Here is a 9,132-nt window from a genome sequence, read left to right on the forward strand (position 1 = left end):
ATGCTCTCATTCCTCAGCCTCCTAATGATGTTAGATGTGTGAGTGTAATGCTGTGGGTAATGTATATGCAGTTGGAATTTGTGATTGTCCTTGCATAGTATCTGTTCAGATACTTCTGCAACCTAACCTTTGTTATTTCTACTTTCCTACTTAGATTTTTTTCCTTTCTGAAAGGGTTCATGACAGACTTTCTTTCACAATCCTATAAAAGACAGTAAGAATTAGACTAGATCAGATGTGGCATTATGCTTATTTAACTTAGCTGCTGGGGACAGAGAACCTGCTTTGATTTAATTTGTGAAATGGACTTACAAATCTACAATTCTAGTCATTAGCCATTAGCATTCATACTAAGTCTTCCTTTAAAAAAAATAAAAAAAATCAATAAGCACATCTGACCTTAATGTTAAGGTTTTGCTCTTAATCAATAGAATCACTGCCATAATGTATTGAACTCCAAAAAAGCATTCTGGATATCTGGAGATCTCTGGCAATCTTTGAACTTGAGTGCAAATTAGCATTGGAAATTATTTCAGTATGTTCAGTAAAGTTGCTGTTTAGCTATTGTTTGTGGAGGATCCAAATCCAGTTCCTTAGGAGATTGTGGGTATTTTTGATTGCCCAAATGTTACATGGTACCCAAATGTTACTGCCACAGCATAATACATCTACTGCCATAATTAATTTTCAGATATAAATGACAGCCAAAGCTAGCAGGAAAGAGGGATTGATTCATCCTAATAATTAAGAAATAATTAAGAAAATGTCCAGTCTTTCTTTTATGTACTTTCTGTTGTATGTTCCTACTTAGCTAGGATAGTGAACATTTTTTGAAGTACTTGTATTTTGCAGTGAAAGGGTTTTGTGGAGAAGATGGCATTCCTTAAATCCTCAGAAGCAGTTGGTTTTGCTTTCTGTGATGAGATTCAATTATCATCATTATTTCAATACTTGGGACAGCCTACTGCGTCCCTGGAGTTTAAGAAGCATTTTTGATGTTAGAGAAGCTGTCTTTGATAATCTGTCTTCGTAGCCTTCTGGTTAGCACAATCTTAAGGAATTACAAATAGGAGCAAATACAATTTAAGTCATGGATTTACCGTGTGCAAAAAAGTTGTTAGATAGCTTTATTTCAAGTTGTCTTCAGACAGAAATCCAAAGGTCCGTTTTAAACAGTTTCTTTTCCATAGCAGCTTGCTTCAATTGGAGAAAACGTGAAGGATATTCCTATCTATATCATAGATGTTTCTGTCTTTACTGTGCCTGTGTCTTGCGCCACACTGCAGAGCACTGTGGCTTGTGTAGCTGGCCTAGTTTACTTGTATAAAGGTTAAAAGAAAGAAAATGAAGCCCTGCCTTCACACACTCCTCGCACTCTACTTGGGAAGCTGTTGATTTGAAGAAGCATCTCAGAAACAATCTCGTAACGATTCTGAGCTGAATTCCTTCTGTTTACTACATAACAGAAGAGTGGTTTCTTTATTCATACCTCTGGCAGCATTTGTCTCTCTATTCTAGTTAGCTTCTGACCTGAGACTGAACTTAAAGTTCACAGGTGAAGACAAAAGGAGTTTCTGTTTTCAGCTGTGCTAATATGGATTCTAAGGAGTTCCATTTATGTTAGCACTTCTAAAAAAGAAGTTAACTCAATTTCAGAAACTTTTATTTAATAAAATTTCATTAAAACTAAAGGTGCATTTTGTCACAAAGATGCCCCTGCAGGCCTATTCACTGCTTTTTGCATCCCTTCAACACATCTCATGCAAAATATGGTAATATTTTCTGAAGAACTCTCATGCTTCTAAAAAGCTCTTAATGCTTTAGCAACTGCAGTCAGTTATCAGCAGCTACTCAACCTTGAAGTCACAAGGGAGTGCAAATATTTGTACTTCAGTAGTAATGATAATTGATTAGAAATTTACCTGAAAAAAAAAAAAACCAACAAAAAAGCCACTATTTCTACACTCCATGGCTGTGGGTGCTTGTCACTTCACCTACCACAAACACGTAAGGTGTTTGTAGTGAATTCCCCCAGTGAAACAGAACTGAAAAAAATCCAGTTTAAAAATCAGACCTCAGAAGGGTGAGGGAAAAGTGGAAGAGGGAATGGAAGAAAAATAACTATAAAAACAGCTACTTGACCAGTTTGATTTATTTCTCCTTCTTGAAAAGTTTGGATAACTGACAAGTAAGACATATAGAGGATTGACTTCAAACAGTGGGAACCATGAAAGAGACAGAATCCTGCTTCCAAAGCCATGGATCTTGGTGTAGCTTTTGGTAAGGCCTTTGGTGCCTTATCTGATACTGTAGGTGTCAGGGTAGGCCCTTGATTTCTGTTTCCTTATCTACTAAATCTTGTGGGTGTTACAACAGGCTCAAAAACTTCAGCTCCTGTCAGAGGGAATCAAAGCCATGTATTTTCATTTTCCCTTGGAGATACAATGTTAGACATTTCTTTAAGCCTGGCCCAGGGTCCCCAGGCAACATTGCCACTTGTTTAAGACATTCTCCTGTTGTTACCTGCAATGCTTCCATTATTAAAGAAGGCGGCCTCACAACAGAGCAACCAGAAGACTAGTTTTTGTATTTCAAATATAAGGCAGCTTGTTTCCCCTGCTTTAGGACTTTCTGCCAGTTCCTGCAAACATTCTGAACTGCAATTTGTAACTCAACTCAGCAGACACCTAAATCTGCATTTGCTTGCAAATTCATACAAATATTTTTTCTTTGTACAGTAGATGTCAAGTGACTCTTCTGTGTTTTTCTTTTTTTGGCAACTGTAGTTTCTCTCTAGAACTGCTGTGAAGATGAGCCACGACCCCCAGTTTTGAATTCAGTTACATAATTTTTTCCCCCTGGGTTTTTGATTTGTTATTAAATGATACAAAAACTTCAGAAGTACCTGTTTGGTAGTGTTGCCGTAGAGCAGTTTGTAGCAGTTATTTGTGTTCCTGGGTGGGAGGAGAGAGTACTGAAAAAGAAGTGGTTTTGTGCTTTTTCTCTGTCTTATTGAACATTAGTAGTTGCCACCTGCAGTAGAAGAGTATTATAGGTCTCTATATGTTTTCATTAAATCCTGATGTTATGCTTCTGACAACCTGTTGCAATATAAGTTCTCCCATGAACGTACTTGAAGTGGTTATTGATTACTTTATAAATTGACATTAAAACAGGTATTTCATAAATTTAAACATACTTCTATGATATTTAAATCACCTGCTTGTTATTGCTCTGTAAACAAGAAAATGCACATGCTAGCCTTGGAAACCATTTTATTTTTTGATGCTAACTGAAGTTGAAACTGAAGTGTGTGTAAGAAATAGTAAAAATACTTCCATTCCAATAATCATTAAGTAATCTCATGCTAGGATTCTGCTAGCTCAAGTAAAGATGTGCTTCCCCATGCCAATGTCTGTCCTTACTCCTACACAGATGTGGAAACTGCAGAGCAGTAAGGCTTTCCAAGTTCACAGCTTTAATTATTCATTCTGGTTTTAAAGGCAAATAACTTAGTTTTGTACTTTCCTTGCAAGGATTTAATGCTTGAGTGCATGTATTTATATTTGTCAAAGCAGATGTAAATGCAGAAATGCCTGTGAGAAAATGATAACCTTAGGAGTCACAGAGCTCTAAAAATTACTCAATATATGAGTTTATTTTAAGTATATATTGCTTTTTTCTTTTATTAGTTTACTTTACACTCACATTTCATAGTGATATCTTTACTCACTTACGTATTCCAGAATAAGAATGAAACTTAACAAGCACAGAAAATGAAATGGCTTGATAGTTACGCTCCTGGTAAGTGCAAAGCAAATATCTTTATTCTGCTACTTTGTTTTTCTTTAGTACAGAAAAAAATTAAAATGATTTGGCTTCACCTCAGACTTTCAATTGCTTTGTTGGGTTATTAAAGGTACAGTGGGAGAGCCAGTAATGAGTAGTACTGCTTATGTACATTGGCTGTTTGTTCTTTACAAATAGAAGATTAATTACAATGTTTAAGAGACTTGTGATTTATTGACTTGTCTAAGAATCTCTTATTCTCATAATTGCTTTAAAGAGTGTTTGCCTACCTTTTACATCCCCATTAATCACACAGTAGTCCTTTTATATAGTATTCATATAGTAATTGAGAATGCTATCCAGTAAATTCTCAGTACTAGCATCCGGTATAGTCCAAATTATTAGGAGTATTGAGGGTGTTCATTGAAGTGAGGGCAGCTAACATATTGCTGAAGTAGGATTGTATGCTTTATTACCTGGAAAGTAATTTGAGTGCATCGGAAGGTGAATTAAACATTCCTCAGAAGTTTTCAGTGGTATTTTGTCTCTCATTTTGGATTTAAAACAAAGAATTCAGGTGAATGTAATAGTTATTAAAGTGTTACAAGGAAAATAAGCATGATAACCAGGGCAAACAAACATTTTCTCATTTTAGAAAAACAAAACATAAGCCTTCTTGATTCTGGTATTTTGTCTTGAAGTATTGCACTGTGTGTACTAGAAAACTTATTTACTTCGTTCCAGTTCCACTATGTTCATTTGATGTTACAGAAATAATTGTGCAAACCTCAATTTTCCCTTATAGTCTCTTACTCTTCAGTGAAAAGTAAGCTCTGCTTTAAAGCCAGAAATTAGCATGATGCTTAGGCTTTGCAGTGCTGTGGCTTAAAGATAAACCCACAGTATAATTCTTACTTCATAAATATATCTGGAAGGAAAAAAGGGAGAAACAATTTTTGTGTAGATGATAATGAAGTTGTGAGATGTAAGTAATAATATCTATACATCAATTAATAAAATAATGAAATAAGATTTAAAACTTTAACTACCTCTTGAAAACCTGTTTGAGGGGAGAGGATATAGCTGCTCAGAGAGAACCGTGATGCGTTTATCCTTTAAATATATTTGTAGCATTGAGAGGTCATACACTGAGAAAATATTAGGATTATAAAATAGCAAATAGTTTTGGATTTTGAGGTCATAGCAATTGGAGAGATCAATACAATAGGAAAGGCATTACAACAGAGATGTGATGGCAGCAGGACCAGCATAACAGGAAGGTGCTATGAAGGAAAAGAACAAGATCGCTCACCTGTAGCAGAAGACTGCAGGTTTGCAGGGGAAAACTCCACTAGGAAGAGATCTCTAGAGAGAAATCCTTCCCCAGTGGCAGTCAGCCCTTAAATGAGGTCTAAGAGAGGTGCAGCCAGGCTCCACTCCCTCCAGTCACACAGCTGAACTGCCTTCACCTGTGCTGCCAGGGCTGATCAGGTCCTTTCCCCAGGTGCTCAGTCAGGGGTTCATGCTGTGACTCAACCGTTCCCATATAGAGGTGTATAGGTCTTAAGTATTTTTTGGTTGATTATAACATTATATTTTTTTCTTGAGTAGAACTTGACACATATATTTTATGGTTTTCTCCTATGAAAGATGCTACCTTGAATTACCTTGATGGTAATGGAAAGACGTGCCAAGACATTAAGCTCTTGCTTTCTTTCTCTCTGGGCCTGGCTCTGTAAGAAGACACTTACGGAAACTAAGCTGTTTTATCTGATATATGGTGGATTATCTTTCGTAGCTAGATAAGCGGGAATAAGTTGAGAAGGAATAAATGACTGTTGCTGTTGATGTATGAAACAGATGGAAAACAGATTTTTGTTAAGCTGATTCTGTAAAATGGAGCGTAGCAAAGGAATTTGAATGTGGAAGTATGTTTGCTGTTTCACTGTGACACAGAAGCACATATTAGAGCACACTGACATGTGATTTATTTGTGTATTCATAGGAGAGATTTATCCTGTATGGAGATAGTTATTGGAAACCCCAGGAACAGAAATCTTAAACATACTATTTTCTGTATTGCTGGATTGAGATAGGTACTATACATTCTTGTTTTCAAAACATGAAATCAGCCAAAGATTTTCAATTAGGATCAGGGAAAGATCCTAAAATCCTAAAATTAACATTGAGGTGCAACAGAGATGTCATATAATGCAATTTTTGTCTGACATAGATTAAGAACTGTGTTTTGACAAGCATTCTATAAAAATGAGAATATCTATGAGAAATATTAAGGCTCATAGCAGAACTTTGAAAGAAGAACATGTAACAATATACTGATTTAATTTTACTGTGAACAGATATGCAGAAACTTGGTCATGTAGGGATATTAATCAGTAAACAACTTTCAGTATATCCATATGAATAAAGTAGTTCAATTTCAGGTTGTAATTTTCTCTTGGTTTCTCAAAATAGGTGCTGAAGACTAGTATGGAAATTTAAATTTTATTGTTATTTTTGATACTAAAGACGTCTATTTAAATACAAAATTGATTTGAAAATGAGGAAATCCTTTTTTCCTCAAGTCACAGCGATTTGCTGCTGATACAGAAAATTCTTTGTGCCATGTAAAAACCAAAACAAAATGTATCTTAATGTCTTAAATTCTGTTAAGTGTTTACTTGACAAGGACTTCTGTAAGTAAGTCAATGACAGCTCTTTTCATGAGTTCTTTATACTAGTTCAGTAAGAATAGACAGTAATCATCATCATGTACCACTATGATTTATGTGTACTACGAGGGTCATCGTACCTACACAAGATGATTTCATGCATTTTAAGGACAAATTAATACTTCTTGGTGAAGCACTTCAGTCTTTAACAGTGTTAAGTTTGAGTTTCCTGTACCACTGTTGTCATGTCTATAAGGGTAGGCATCTCCTTAAAAAGCTTCCTAGGATCATGGTTCTCCATCACTTATTTTCAAGTCACCCATAGATTTACTTTTACACCTTTTATAAAAATAAATGCTTCACGCTGGATAGTTTGATGTCTGTGTCATTACCATAAAAAGTACAAATGAATTACAAATACCAGAACACAACTGGTGCTGTTGACTGTTTCTTGGTCAGTCTCTATAGCCAGGGCATGCATCTTTCTTTATGTGCAATCCGTGCAATAGGGGATGTGGATACAAATGAGTGCCAAATCAGAATGCTCCTAGAAATGTATGGATTTGATGTGGAGACAGTGGAAATGCTCTCACAGTGCTCAGATACTGTAAGCACGTGGAAGGGTGGTGTTTCTCACCAACTCAAAAAAAAAAAAAAAAAAAAAAAAGGAATTTAAAAGAACACTTCAACTCCAACTGGATTGAGTCTTCAAAACCAGTATGGGATTCTTTTGCTGAAAGTAGCAGCTTTCTGTACTGAGTAATACCAAGCAGTTCGTTTACTCATTTATTTTCTCTGTAGTAAAAGGAGTTCGATTCTACTGGAAATGAAATTTTGACTCTAGTAGTCACCACTCGTTTCTTAAAGCAGAGCAAGTAGCTTAATCTAACATTAGATGAAATATATGGATGTGTGACTGTTTTGATGTAGTAACCACGTGAGGTTTTCCTTTCAGGTTTTTGGGTTTCAGTGTTTATTTCCCCCTTTCCTCAAATAAAACAAGCAGCAATAGATATTTGTTTTCCCTGTCCTTTTTATTTGTAAAAGTCTATAGAAGACATCATTCCTTTTGGTTTCCCTCTCAGATCTATTCAAATGTACACCTGTTGCCACAGTGCGGGTTTGGTCTGTTATTACTGAAATACTGCAAATCTCCCTCCAGGAGAGTTCTCACTCTACTGGGAATCAGGAGCAAATGTTAACTAAACAGCAGGACCTCAGCTTTATGCTATAAGCTACACACGCACAGACAATAACTTAGAAAGTGAGGAAGAGGAGAGAGTGAAGCTGGGAGAGCTGAGCCTGAGGCTAGCAGAAAACCTTATTCACAAGATGTAACTGGTCATGGGAGTTTGCCTAGTTTGACCGTGCCACCAGAAAGTTGCTATGGAGTCTGCAACATTATTCAGGTGATTTGAAAATTCTTCAGTAGTGCTTTTCCTATGTTCTTCCACAGATTTTCAATTTGCAGGGCTGCTGGATTTTTAAAATTATTTATTTAAATTTTATTTTGCTATTACAAGTGAACTATTCAAAGATAATGTAACTTAGGAAAGAATATGGACCACAATATTTTATCACATGGACAAATATGCCTTAAAAAGGAAACTTTATCATGCAAACCTAGCACTACTAGAGTAATATGGACATAAATACTAGTTTTACATGGGTCATTTCTTGTTTTAAGAACGTGGAATGAAGTTTGTTGCAAATAACATTCTGTACCACGTAGGTAATAATGACATATTTATTACTGAAAGTAATTAGAAGTAAATTAAATTTGTCAATAAATGTTTTAATTAAATATTTTTTAAAAAGTTGAGTCAAAATTAACTAGATTTTATTATTATTATTCTTTTCTAAACATTTGTCTTCTGGCACGAAATGCATCTAGAAATAACGCCCTCTTTGGTTGTTTCAAGGAAGCACAACGGCTGAGATCAGGATGTAGTCACAGGGGTCTGATGGATGAGCTTCTGATTATGTACTTTCTAGATATATGACAGGCTTAATTTTGAAGTTGGGAAGTATTGGGGATAATCAGCTCACCCACCTCCAATCAATTTCTTACATTTATGAGATTTTGCATTTTCTTTTAAACATTTGTAAGTTTTTTTGTTTGTTTGTTTTGTGGTTTTTTTGGTCATTAGTCGTTATATCTGTTCAGCTCTTAAACAAAAGAGGTTTCATTTGCTGGAGTAATATATTAATTTTTGGAGTGTAGTAAATACAACAAACATATCACTGTAAATATGGTTTTACATACACAGATAAAGGACGTACCTAGTGCAAGCTGCTAGGCCACATTTAGTAAAAGGTTTATTGTGAACAAAATAGCAGAATGAACCCAAACAAATCAGGGAATAAACTATAAGCTAATGCAGAAGTCACACTGCGTGTGCTTGGCAAACTGCAAGGTACACAGCAGCCACTGCATGTTATTCAGAGCTGCTAAAATGGACAGTGAAACAAGCCTGTTGTACAGGTGCTAGATTTTGATTTAATAAATAGTCTGTACAGTATCAAACTATATAAAAGTCTAAAAAACACAATGAGAACTACAATATTTGCAAATCTATTCTATATTGTAAAAATGTTAAAATTAGGTCCAAACCACCATTAAAAAATGTGAAATATGCAAGTTTTCAAGTGGCAACAAGGGGCACAGAAA

This window comes from Lagopus leucura, unplaced genomic scaffold, assembly GCF_019238085.1.
Source record: "Lagopus leucura isolate 7727_CA_CO unplaced genomic scaffold, USGS_WTPT01 Super-Scaffold_100017, whole genome shotgun sequence".
NCBI lineage: Eukaryota > Metazoa > Chordata > Aves > Galliformes > Phasianidae > Lagopus > Lagopus leucura.